This window comes from Carassius gibelio, chromosome B18 (assembly GCF_023724105.1).
Source record: "Carassius gibelio isolate Cgi1373 ecotype wild population from Czech Republic chromosome B18, carGib1.2-hapl.c, whole genome shotgun sequence".
NCBI classification, from domain to species: Eukaryota; Metazoa; Chordata; class Actinopteri; order Cypriniformes; family Cyprinidae; genus Carassius; species Carassius gibelio.
The window spans coordinates 25,841,133-25,854,429 of record NC_068413.1 but is presented as its reverse complement, the minus strand read 5'-3'; the positions used below and the strand labels follow the sequence as shown (position 1 = coordinate 25,854,429).

The following is a 13,297-nucleotide window of genomic DNA, read 5'->3' as shown; positions in this document are numbered from 1 at the left end:
ATATCAGAACATCAGACCTCCCGCTGCATCTTCTGTCTTTTCAGCCTCATGATTTCCACTAAAGGAAACATAAACACACCACAACATTCCTAATGGATGGACATAATGATGACAGCCATTTAGCACACACACATCCTCACTGTGTCATATTCCTGGTCAAGATAAACAGTGTACAGAAACACTTCAGTACCCCCTTATACGCACACAAAACTGCATGTGCAGATTTAAAAACTGCTTCCAAAGGGTAGTACTTAATTCTTATTAATTCTATTAATCAGAATACTGTAGGAAATCAAACCAGAGTTTCTGAAGAATTTGTGGATGGTGCTTATCATGAACAAACCTAAAACAAAACAAAACAAAACAAAACAAAACAAACAAGATGGCACACATTGTGGCAGATCTCTTTACAGGCTGACAGACACAACACAACACCATCATCAAATCAGCAGAGCAGTAGTAAGTTAGTACAATAACTAGTGGATGTTAAAGCATGTTTGGTCATAGTTTGGCTCAACGGCCAAATAAACCACATGAAATAAAAAACAGTGACTAGGAAACTACATATGAACTCCATTTTTTTTACTTCTGACAGGAGACTTATGGACTTTTTTTGTTATTGTTTTATAATTGTTATTAGTTATTTGTTATACTGTGATGCAAAGAGCTCATCTTTTTAACATCTGTTTGGTTGTCACCATTATTGAGGTTTGTATGTCTGGTTTTGAAGCCTAGAGTATTTTCAACCACTTATGTCCATTTCCTTGGTATCTTAGTCTCTTTAGTTGTCTTTCAATTCAAGACAATGTTGTCTGCTTATTAGATTAACGTATCCTTTCACGTTTGTCATTTGTAAACAAACATAAATTTGATAATGTGGTGACTAGTGATGGGAAGTTCTGATAATTTTACTGACTCTGACTTTTGAGTCTCGTTCAGCCAAATGAACAAATCTTTTTTCGAGTCATTTTGTTCGTTTTGTTCATTTTAGCAAAATGTTATTAAACTGTTACGTGTTACTTCCCCAACACATCTAGTACTTACGCAAACGTTGATCACACTACAAACAATACAAAACTAAAATGCTTTAAGATACAGAAAAGATTAATTCATTTTTTACCTGGGTCTTCAGTCTGTGATTAGCTTACCTCACCTCTTGTCTGACAAGTATTTGGGTTCAAGTCATTCCTTAATCATGTGACAGACCCATACGCTAAACCAATGCAGTCTGAGCCGGAAAGAGAATTGATTAGTTCATCTTTCGGGTCTTCGGGTCGAGTTTGACTCATTACTTAATCCCGTGACAGACCCATGCGCTATTTTTACCATTTCTATCACTGTGTTTTTGTTAGTGTTTCTTGAGGATCTGTGGTGTGTTATTATTATAGAAATAAATAAAATGTTATAAATAAAATATTGATTAATTTGTCTTTTTGACTGTCTATCAGCAAATAAACACTAGGCTATATAATAATATAATATTCCAAGCCTACAATACAAAGTATTTATAGCCTAGTTTGTTAATTTTTAATCCAATTTTGAGTTTGCTGGTATAATAATTGCTTTTCCTAGGCAGACTTGACATATTGGTCTATTATTTGTATAAGATGATTGCTCAAAAAGGACATAATGACATAAATTAAAAGCAAATAACATTTTGAATCCTAAACAAGTAACACTACACTTCTATAGTCTAATCTGAAGGGTGAACTCAAAAGACATAAATCATACAACAAGGTAATTTTTGAAGATTAGAATCCACTGTAAAGAATAAATAAATAAATAAAACAAATCAAAGTGATTTTGCCATCATATGGACAAAATTTAAAGCATAACCAACTCTTTATTACCACATTCAATGTTATGGAAAAGTACCATCATGACAGAAATTAAAAGCAACAATTTGAAACCAGAAATGCATCACGTAACTGTAAGAGTAATTCATAATTATAATAAGAAATAATAATAAGTACAATGCACCCATTTGTAAGTAAGGCATTGCTTTAGCGTATGGGTTTGTCATGTGATTAAGGAACGAGTCAAAAACCTGATAGACCCGAACGATGAGCTAATCAATTCTCTTTCGGGCTCAAGACTGCATTGGTTTAGCGTATTGGGCTGTCACGTGATTTAGAAACGAGCCAAAAACCCAATAGACCCGAACGATGAACTAATCAATTTTCTTTCCGGCTCAAGACTGCATTGACTGACAGAGGTGAACTACTACTAGCAGAACAGAACTTATATAATATTTCGCATGTGCGATTGAACTAATCACTCCCCGAGACGACTCGTTTTTCCGGAGTCACATTAAAGATTTGTTCAAAATGAACGAATTGTTCAAAAACGACACATCACTAGTGGTGACTTTTTAAACATTCAATTTTTTTTCCCAAGGAACAACAGTAATAATTGTTTCAGTTGCTGTGACAATACTTTTTCCATTTGTAAAATAAGAAAATCAGCATTGCATGAAAAACAAGTTTACATTGACTCAACAAAGTATCTTAATTGAGCAGAACTAAAAATCTATTGTTGAAAAAAGTTTTACTCCATCAAGTTGCCTTACTTTTGAAAGTATTCTCAACAGTTATTTTTTTACAGTGCACTCTGTACTGTTCACATCGCATCATTTTGGATAATGGCAGGTCATGAATGGATCACTAAACGGACTTAAAGAAAGGGGGGCCCCTGGTTGGGTGGTCTTCTCACACTGGCACATTGGATGAGAAGTGCCATTATAATGCACTATAATTGTATTAAATTCTTGTTAATATACTACATAAAATCTGATTGTACATTTTACATCTAGTCTATATTTTATATTAAAAACAGTACTAATACTGCTTCAGTTATCTATCTCTTTCTTCTTGGGCATTCATACAAACCTTTATCTATTACAACTGTTTGAGCTAAGGATCTTAATGAGGGGGTGCATGTTTTATTTTCAGATCCGGTATAGGGAATGCTTAAATTGTCTTCTAAAAACCCTAACCACCAAATGATTAATTTAATTGCTGCATAGGGTTTACTTGACTTCAATGAAACGTTTTAATATGAATTGTATATGAGTTGTTTTCTATTCCCAATTTTTATTCCAGTGTGATTAAATAATGATATCAAACATATGAGCTGAATACCATGAACAAAAATCAACTCTTTAATGGGGGGGGGGGGGTGCTATTTCATGCATACTGAGTTTTTTATACTGTTAAAGAGTTTGATTCCCATGCTAAACATGGACAAAGTTTCAAAAATTAAGTTGTACGTTTGAAGGAGTATTTTTGTTCCAAAAATACTTCCGGTTTGTCACAAGTTTCGGAAAGTTTTTTTCGAGTATGGGTCTGTGTGACGTTAGATGGAGCGGAATTTCCTTATATGGGTCATAAGGGCACTTCTGCCGGAAGAGCGCGCGCTCCCGTAGAGCAGAGCAGAGCAGAGACATTCACTGATCAGAGCGAGAGCTTCGTGAAATGTCACAAAAGAAGTGTGTTTTTGGTTGCGAGGGCAAGACAACCCTGCACAGATTACCAAAAAAAAAAAAAAAAAAACATTAAGGGACCAGTGGATGGAGTTTATTTTTACAGAGCATCGACGGAGTTGTGCAAGTGTTTTTGTTTGTTCCCTGCATTTCGAAGATGCTTGTTTTACAAACAAGGCCCAGTTTGACGCCGGATTTGCATATCGTTTATTTCTTAAGGATGATGCAATCCCAACGAAAAAAGGTCACAATCGTGTGTTGGAACCACTGGCGGTGAGTAAAACTGCTTCAAATATCTCTGTGTTGTTAACTTAGCTATCGGCGCATAAGCACATCAAGTAAACCTTGTACACCTTGAACTTAGTCATTTTCCAAAACCGCTAAGCAAATATATACAGTTTCAATACATACCACATAGAGACGTCCTGCTGTAGTCATTGCTGCTGTTGCTCTCGTTCAGTTTCAGCATCGGGATCTGATTCTGGATCATAAATAAACGGCTGAATCTGACTGTTAGCCATGGTTTGTTTTTGGATGATGTTTTTTTTACTCACGGTAATGTCACAGTTTCTAGCGCTCTCAACGCAAAAGCTTACTTGCGCTCATGATTCTTTAGCTCCGCCCACATGTCACGCCTCCAGACGCTCGTGTTTTTCCGAAAAAAATCGGCACAGACTATTTTTCTCTTATAAATATAATAAAACTAAACACTTTTTGGAGATATGGATGCAGTACTACTCTATAGGTACTCAAGATTAACAGGAGATGAGCATTTCACCCCCCCTTTAAGAGCTGTTTGTGTACAAAATAGAACTGCATGATTTTGGATAAACTGAGTTTTTAAATAAAACTTAAGGAACACTTTACAATGAGGTTTCAGTTATTAACATTATATTAATTAACATGAATAATTATATAGCATGTATTAATGTCAGTTAATATTCAAAACTTAAACATTAAAAAGTTTTATCTGTTAACATTAATGCACTGTGAACTAACATCAACAAACACTAATAAATTCTATGAAAATATATTGTTCATTGTTAGTTAATGCATTTTCCAATGTTAACAAATGAGACCTTATTATAAAGTGTTACCAAAACCTTTAATGATTTACACCGCAAGCATAATTATTAGGCACGTTGGTATTCTGATGACAATTTTTTCCAAGCACTTTTCACTATTCATTTAGAAGTTAATCATTCATGAGTGATAAATAATTGTCCATAAAGAGTGGAAAAGAAAAACTAGTTGTATTCAGGTGTGCAGAATTATAAAGCATTTTTTACAGATGAAATGAGTCAAAAAAGAGAGGTTTAACTCACACTGAAAAGACAAAAAGTATTAAATCTCCATGAAAAATATTAAAAACTAATGCAACACAGAAATTGCAAAGATAAGGCATGACCATTGGAAAAAAATATCACTGGGAAAGCAAGGTCAGAAAAAATACAGGTGGAGAAGAATAGACACGTTAACTGCAAAATAATTACCGCATTCTCCGGACTATAAGTCCCACTTTTTTCATAGTTTGGCTGGTCCTGCGACTTATAGTCAGGTGCAACTTATTTATCAAATTTAATTTGACATGAACCGAGAGAAATGAACCAAGAGAAAACATTACCGTCTACAGCCGCGAGAGGGCGCTCTATGCTGCTCAGGGCTCTTGGTTCTTGTTTCTAAATAAATGCGACTTATAGTCCTGTGCGACTTATATATGTTGTTTTCCTCGTCATGACATATATTTGGACTGATGCGACTTATACTTAGGTGCGACTTATAGTCTGAAAAGAACGGTAAGAATTAATGTGGAGATATTTTTTTGGGGTCAATTCTGCAAGACAGACTTTTCAGAACAGGAGATGGAATAAAAATTTTCTCCTAAAACTTACTCCTAACATTAATTACTAAATTACTGTTACTGCAACAATCTTTTATCAAAACAATGGTCAAATATTGAAGGTAGAGTCTTTCTACTAATGCACAATTTGTCCAGATCTGTTTTAACAGCTGTTGAAGTGAAACAAAAAAAAATGTGGGGTTGTCACTGATATTTGACCACTAAGGGATTAATAATTTTTGACTTTGCAGTCCGAGTTAAACCTTTTTTTTTTTTGGCACATTTTATCAGTAAAAGAAAACATGCCTAATAATTCTGCACACCTGAATATAAGGAGTTTTTATCTCCCAGCCTTCATGGACAAATATATATCACTCTTAAATTATTAAATTCCAAATGAATAGTAGTTATTAAGATTGATATGACTTGGAATTGGTAAAATGTGCTTGGAAAAATATTATCAGAATACACATGGTGAATTTTTTTATAAGCATCTGTGAAATATTTTTGCCTGCATTGCAGCTTAGTCTTCATCTGTGAGCTTAACTGTTTTACTGTTACATTAGATTATGATTATTTTTATGATTTTTATTTATTTTCTGTCCCTATTCTCTGTCTCTCTGTAGCCCCTTTCACACTGCACGTCGGACCCGGCATATTGCCACAACATTGCCGGGTCGCCTTCTGTGTGAAAGCAACCACGTCCCGGGATTGATTCCGGCATTGAACCCGGGTCGGGGACCTAGTAACATTGCTAGGTTCGACCCGCTAATGCAAAGCCAGATCTAATGCTGTGTCGAAGTGATGACGCGCGTTATCGTGCGACTCTTTTACCGGCTGTTTTGAAGGAAGATCAACGTTCGCGACAAAAAAATATGTGCAAACTGAAATGAAGCAGAGATCAGTTAGTTCCTCACTTTCCGCGCTGACGCCGAGATCGTTTGTTTGCTTCAGTGAAAGTATAACATGCCTAGTGTTTTCGACTCGTACTTTACACATCACACCCTGATGCCACGTGTCGTTACGGGATCTTTACGGGTTGTGTGTGAAAGCACGCACATATCCCGGGTAATCACTGGCAGTGTGAAAGTGCAAAATCTACAATTGCCGGAACACCTTACCTGTGTATTTGCTGGAATGGCAGTGTGAAAGGGGCTTTTATCTCTCTCTCTCTCTCTCTGTCACCCACCCCCACACTCAACACACACACTCACTCACCCTTTCTCACACAGAGAGGCAAAGTAGCCTCAGAGTGAGATAAGATGTCTGATAGTTTTTTATTTTTTTATTTTATGTTTTCCATAGAGCATTATGAAGTAGTGAAACTATGTATATTTCTTTAGAATGATTTGTCTTTTAAATGTAAAAAGTTTTGAAGTGTTTGGAAGCTGCACTTAAAAAAAAAAAAACTGTTATTTTTTCCTTTTTTACATTTTAACCAAAAATCCATATTCAAATCAAAATAGCCGACTGTGAATGAGAATGTTGTCCGTCTGGATAAAAACAATTTATGTACTGAGTTTGGTGTCTGTAACTAAAACGAACCCCCAAAGTTTTTACAAAAGGTGGCACTATAGAGTGACTCCTCAATGCCCTTTTATGAGCTTTGGCAGTGTTTTGAGTTTCATTTAATTCTGAGTGTTTTATCTGCCTCAGAATCACCAGAAAATAATATTCAAGTCCTAATGGCCACAGATTCCAATGTGTGTGCCAATTTTCAAGAGTTTTTGAGCATGTTAACTAAGGCTCCCAAAATGCCCGGATAGTCTAAAAAAAAAAACTAATGATAATCCTAAGGAAAACAATAGGGTCCTTTGCACTTCGGGCTTGATCTGATTGCCAGTATTTTATTACAATGCAAGATCAGAGACTGTTGCATGATAACCTTCACAGAAACTTGGTCTTCTAACATACCAGCCACTGCTCAAGGCAGCAGGACCAGATAAAATCCCAGGATGTGTTATTAAGGAATGTAGTTTTCACAGATATTTTAATCTCTATATTTATATGGCTGTTGTAACAATTTATTTTAGGACAACCATTATTATTTCAATTGCACTAACTCCAAACATTTAAATGTTTTGATAAACATTTACAATTTGCTTATAGACAGAAGGTCCTACAATCTGCTCATACTAGAGTGTCATCAAGGATTCTTATGTTAGGCTGCTATTTAAATAATCTTGTTCAGTAGAGTAGATCACAATCTGTCAGTCTTGGAACTAGGGGTGTGCGATATAACGATTTTTGATAGTGGATGATAAAAATGTCTCCACGATCTACTTTTGAATAAATATCGCAGTATCGTGCTACATTCTTTCAGCTGCAGTTATGGTGACTCCGTCATACACTGTACAACACCACATGCATTAACAGCAGTGTTAACTCAGCAGTAGAGTTAGTCTCTCATTTCCATGTGCTTTTAAGTGTTTTATTCATGCACAGGTTTGAACTGTGCTTTTTTTGAGCGCTGCATACATTCGAGCTGAGTATGTGAGTGGAGCGGTGTGATTCTGACTGGAGTGAGGAGTGGATTTTTTAAAAGTCAGAATTTCGTGGTTTTCACTCGCTCCAAGGGTGTTCCACCACCTTTTCATCACGAATACAATTGATGCCAATGGCCCGTAATATAACTGCATATTTAGCAAGAATTAACATTAAACATATGTAGCTATAGCTTTATACAGATGGATCTTTCAGATTAGAAGATTATAATGACGGCAATAGCAGAGCAGGATGCAATCACTTCCGCAATAATCTATTCAAACAAATGTAATCTTACATTGCTACTTCATCTGTAACTGATTTTGAATGATTTTGAAATCTGTAAGAAATGCATCGATCTGTAGATAAAATAACTGATGAAAATGTACAGTTGTTTTCATAACAAACAAAATTTGCACTGCAGAAAGCAGCAATTATACATTTTAATGCTGACAAGCATGTTATTAGTTTGGCATGTGGTAGGTAAAAAAAGATTGCACACAATAGCCTAAGCCACTTTGAACCAAGATTATAATCGTTTATGAAAACAAACGAAAAAACGAATAGGTGGGAAAAAACATTGCCGTTAACTGAAATAAAATCAAGACACAAAAAAAAACTTTAACTTACCAAAACTGTGATGTGTATTTGGCAAAACGAACTAAAATAAAAATAATTATAGATTAAAAGTCCTTAGTTTTTGTCTTTGTCAATGTCTTTCATAGAGCAAATAACGTTCAGCTGCATTTCCTTTCCCTGCGTCTCTCACTCACGTTTCTCTCTCACATACACATGTGCGCGCACACACATAGCCCCTTCCCTCTATGCACACACCGCGTCTCCATGAGAACGAGTGTTCAACGTTGAAAGCATGTTCGCGAAAGGTTGGTAGCCTCGTTAACAACTTTTACACAATCACACATTAAAATTGGTCCTGTTCTTTTTTCAAATTGAGCTCCCTAACAATCTGACAGAAAAGTCCTGTTGTGGCTCAAAAATGGGTTGAATACATCCAGTTCATGTCTTCTTTAGTCTGTTGGCTCTTTAGGATTTTCACTGGCACACGACACTTACACATTTTGCACTTTTTTTGTAACCTTGAAATACTTTGTCTTTATAATAGGGACATTAGTTTGGGTGTAACTTGCAAAATAGTAAAACCAACATAACAAAGAATTGTGATAAAATTGGAATTGTGATATTTAAAAAAAATCGTGATATGATATTTTTCCATATCGCCCACCCCTGCCTGGGACCAACAACTGTAAGACATTAATCATAAACACTGGATGCCCCCAAGGTTGTGTACTAAGCCCATTACTGTTCACACACACTGTATATATATATATATATATATATATATATATATATATATATATATATATATATACAGTATTGTTCAAAATAATAGCAGTACAATGTAACTAACCAGAATAATCAAGGTTTTTCATATATTTTTTTATTGCTACGTGGCAAACAAGTTACCAGTAGGTTCAGTAGATTCTCAGAAAACAAATGAGACCCAGCATTCATGATATGCACGCTCTTAAGGCTGTGCAATTGGGCAATTAGTTGAATTAGTTGAAAGGGGTGTGTTCAAAAAAATAGCAGTGTGGCATTCAATCACTGAGGTCATCAATTTTGTGAAGAAACAGGTGTGAATCAGGTGGCCCCTATTTAAGGATGAAGCCAACACTTGTTGAACATGCATTTGAAAGCTGAGGAAAATGGGTCGTTCAAGACATTGTTCATAAGAACAGCGTACTTTGATTAAAAAGTTGATTAGAGAGGGGAAAACCTATAAAGAGGTGCAAAAAATGATAGGCTGTTCAGCTAAAATGATCTCCAATGCCTTAAAATGGAGAGCAAAACCAGAGAGACGTGGAAGAAAACGGAAGACAACCATCAAAATGGATAGAAGAATAACCAGAATGGCAAAGGCTCAGCCAATGATCACCTCCAGGATGATCAAAGACAGTCTGGAGTTACCTGTAAGTACTGTGACAGTTAGAAGACGTCTGTGTGAAGCTAATCTATTTTCAAGAATCCCCCGCAAAGTCCCTCTGTTAAAAAAAAGGCATGTGCAGAAGAGGTTACAATTTGCCAAAGAACACATCAACTGGCCTAAAGAGAAATGGAGGAACATTTTGTGGACTGATGAGAGTAAAATTGTTCTTTTTGGGTCCAAGGGCCACAGGCAGTTTGTGAGACGACCCCCAAACTCTGAATTCAAGCCACAGTACACAGTGAAGACAGTGAAGCATGGAGGTGCAAGCATCATGATATGGGCATGTTTCTCCTACTATGGTGTTGGGCCTATTTATCGCATACCAGGGATCATGGATCAGTTTGCATATGTTAAAATACTTGAAGAGGTCATGTTGCCCTATGCTGAAGAGGACATGCCCTTGAAATGGTTGTTTCAACAAGACAATGACCCAAAACACACTAGTAAACGGGCAAAGTCTTGGTTCCAAACCAACAAAATTAATGTTATGGAGTGGCCAGCCCAATCTCCAGACCTTAATCCAATTGAGAACTTGTGGGGTGATATCAAAAATGCTGTTTCTGAAGCAAAACCAAGAAATGTGAATGAATTGTGGAATGTTGTTAAAGAATCATGGAGTGGAATAACAGCTGAGAGGTGCCACAAGTTGGTTGACTCCATGCCACACAGATGTCAAGCAGTTTTAAAAAACTGTGGTCATACAACTAAATATTAGTTTAGTGATTCACAGGATTGCTAAATCCCAGAAAAAAAAAAATGTTTGTACAAAATAGTTTTGAGTTTGTACAGTCAAAGGTAGACACTGCTATTTTTTTGAACACACCCCTTTCAACTAATTGCCCAATTGCACAGCCTTAAGAGCGTGCATATCATGAATGCTGGGTCTTGTTTGTTTTCTGACAATCTACTGAACCTACTGGTAAGTTGTTTGCCACGTAGCAATAAAAAATATACTAAAAACCTTGATTATTCTGGTTAGTCACATTGTACTGCTATTATTTTGAACAATACTGTATATATATACCAAAAGTTTGGACACACCTTCTCATTCAAAGAGTTTTCTTTATTCTATTGAAAATTGTAGAGTCACACTGAAGGCATCAAGGGCTATCTGACCAAGAAGGAGACTGATGGGGTGCTGCGCCAGATGACCTGGCCTCCACAGTCACTGGACCTGAACCCAATAGAGATGGTTTAGGGGTGAGCTGGACTGCAGACAGAAGGCAAAAGGGCCAACAAGTGCTAAGCATCTCTTGGGGAACTCCTTCAAGACTGTTGGAAGTCCATTTCAGGTGACTACCTCTTGAAGCTCATCAAGAGAATGCCAAGAGTGTGGCGAAGCAGTAATCAAAGCAAAAGGTGGCTACTTTGAAGAACCTAGAATATGACATATTTTCAGTTGTTTCACACTTTTTTGTTATGTATATAATTCCATATATAATTATACATGTGTTAATTCATAGTTTTGATGCCTTCAGTGTGCATCTACAATTTTCATAGTCATGAAAATAAAGATGACACCACTGTCATAGGCTTCATCAGTGATCACAACTAAACAAAGTACAGGAGCAAGGTGGCTGGCCAAGTGAAATGGTGCAGAAACAGTAAACTTGAACATCAGAAATACTCCAAGGTAGTTATTCATATTAGAAGGCCTGTTACAGTACGACACAACAAGACATTTCATATAGATGGAAAGGTTAAGGTCCTATACATTTCTTGGGGTTTAAATCAGTGCAAACTATAAACGGACTATATCTAAAATCTGTGTGACATTCTGGTCTCTAGGTATTCGATTTTTCAACAAATTTTATCTCGCACCCAGATAGGTCAGATCACTGTAAAAATTAATAGCACGCCCAACACATTAAATATTCTGAATTAGGGATTTGTTCAAATTGTTCCCCTTAAGTGTGAGCAATAGTAATCGTAATACTTGAATTTGCAAACACCACTAATTGCTTCATGCCAAAAATGTTTCCTCCTCTTCACGAAGAAACTCTCACTGTTCTGATGTCTGTGGCTGTGTAAGTTTAACTTTCAGACTGAAAGATGGAAAGAATAAAGAGAAAGGGAGCACAAGTCATGAATAACTAAAAGAGAACAGTAGGAGATATGCGAGGTTAGACGAGGGTGTGTCACACACTCTTCACCACCTTCCCATCAAACATTAATGCAACAGACGGACAGCACAACACACACACACACACACACACACAAAGATTCTGCCTTTCCACAGTTGTTTCAACACTAACAAAAATTATATTTTAAACTAATTATATTGTAAACTATGGTACATGAATATTGTAACCTTCCAATACCATACACAATCAAAGAAGTCTAGTTACTATGCTACATTTATTTATTCAGAAAAAGTAACCGTAAAAACAAATACACTCTTAAAAATTTAACCTTTAAAAGGATCTTTACAGCGATGCCATAGAAGAACCATTTAGGCTAGTGACAAATGGTCAAAAAGTGCTTTAGTTTTCGAGATACCCCTACCGGAGGTAGAACTAAACCCAACAATGTTTTTCTTAATCTCTAAGGTCTCCCATATATGAAATGGATTCTTGGCTAAAAATATTTTACTGCTAAGATTATTAAATTAACAGATATTGTTATACACCACAAAACCAATAAAGGACTAAAATTTAGCCTGTCCGTATGGGAGTTAAGGTATATAAACTAATGCAGATCAATCACACAAGCTCTGAGAGCTTTGAAACTTGACATGTTTGTAGTCAGGAAGTTGATTTAACTACTAGAAAAGACTGGATGTGAATATCTTGATGTATGGAATAAATAGACACATGTAAACACATATCTAAAATAAGCGGACATGCACAAATTTAATATCTATGCAGAATGTTTTCATTTACTTTGTGTTTGCTTTGCCTGGCATTATCATAGAAACACATATGATGGCTTGTTTGAAAGGTGGGGTTGTGCTGAATCCAGCAATACCAAATATGTAAATATATGATAAAAGAGAAGTGTTCTGTCACTCAATGTATGAGGTGTCCAAAATGAATGAAAATGGAACACTGACATAATTGAGTCCAAACCCATTCATTATCAGTGGTGAGGAGAATGTTGAGAAATTCAAATATAAGAGACATCAAAAAATATTAAATATGGCACCTTGTACTATATGGAAACAAAGATTGAAATCGAAAGATAACACCTTACCATAGCACAAACAGGAGACCAGGAGTTTTAACTTAATGAACTTTTTAATAAAACTATAACTTAACTTCACACAATACAACTTAAATTATTAATATGTAAATATATAATAAAAGAGAAGTGTTCTGTCACTCAATGTATGAGGTGTCCAAAATGAAAGAACGATGGACAAAATAGCCTCAAGTCCAAATCACATTAACAGTGGTGAGAGAAATGTTGACAAATTCATGGTTACTGTAGCAGATAAATAGTCCACTCTAGTGGCTGAACAGAAAAAAGGCTTGACGCTCACTTT

General features: G+C 35.9%; 1 protein-coding gene across 1 annotated transcript in view; it reads right to left on the bottom strand.

Annotated features, from left to right (window-relative positions):
* The window catches only part of LOC127977424 (genetic suppressor element 1-like), an 870,445-nt gene that overhangs the window by 596,554 nt on the left and 260,594 nt on the right, over positions 1 to 13,297 (bottom strand). The window lies entirely within an intron of this gene.